Source organism: Arachis duranensis, chromosome 1 (assembly GCF_000817695.3).
Source record: "Arachis duranensis cultivar V14167 chromosome 1, aradu.V14167.gnm2.J7QH, whole genome shotgun sequence".
In the NCBI taxonomy this organism is placed as follows: domain Eukaryota; kingdom Viridiplantae; phylum Streptophyta; class Magnoliopsida; order Fabales; family Fabaceae; genus Arachis; species Arachis duranensis.
The window spans coordinates 35635790-35636702 of NC_029772.3; the positions used below are offsets into that span (position 1 = coordinate 35635790).

At 40.9% G+C, this 913-nt stretch overlaps 1 non-coding gene across 1 annotated transcript; it reads right to left on the minus strand.

Annotated features, from left to right (window-relative positions):
- Positions 1 to 87: 87 nt before the first annotated feature.
- LOC127742431 (small nucleolar RNA R71) lies at positions 88 to 195 on the minus strand. Its single transcript, XR_008003688.1, has one exon. It is a non-coding gene; the product is annotated as a small nucleolar RNA R71 (small nucleolar RNA).
- Between the last annotated feature and the right edge of the window lie 718 nt (positions 196 to 913).

The following is a 913-nucleotide window of genomic DNA, read 5'->3' on the forward strand; positions in this document are numbered from 1 at the left end:
GATTCTCAACCTAAAGAAAGCCTGGACTCTTTGGAAAAGCTAGTCAATGCCTTCTTGGTAAAGTTCTTTCCACCTCAAAAATTGAGTAAGCTTAGAGTGGAAGTCCAAACCTTCAGACAGAAGGAAGGAGAATCCCTCTATGAAGCTTGTGAAAGATACAAACAATTAATCAGAAAGTGTCCTTCTGATATGCTTTCTGAATGGAGCATCATAGGTATTTTCTATGATGGTCTCTCTGAACTGCCCAAGATGTCTTTGGATAGCTCTTCTGGAGGATCTCTTCATCTGAAGAAGACGCCTACTGAAGCTCAAGAACTGATTGAAATGGTTGCAAATAACCAATTCATGTACACTTCTGAAAGAAATCCTGTGAACAATGGGACTGGTCAGAAGAAAGGAGTTCTTGAGATTGACACTCTGAATGCCATTTTGGCTCAGAATAAAATATTGACCCAACAAGTTAATATGATTTCTCAAAGTCTGTCTGGAATGCAAAATGCACCAAGCAGTACTACGGAAGCTTCATCTGAGGAAGAAGCTTATGATCCTGAGAACCCTTCAATGGAAGAGGTGAATTACATGGGAGAACCCTATGGAAACACCTACAATCCTTCATGGAGGAATCATCCAAATCTCTCATGGAAGGATCAACAGAGACCTCAACAAGGTTTCAATAACAATAATGGGGGAAGAAACAGGTTTAGCAATAGCAAGCCTTTTCCATCATCTTCTCAGCAACAGACAGAGAGTTCTAAGCAGAATACCTCTGACATAGCAACCATGGTCTCTGATCTAATCAAAACCACTCAAAGTTTCATGACTGAAACAAGGTCCTCCATCAGAAATTTGGAGGCACAAGTGGGTCAGCTGAGCAAGAAAAATACTGAACTCCCTCCTAGTACTCTTCCAAGCA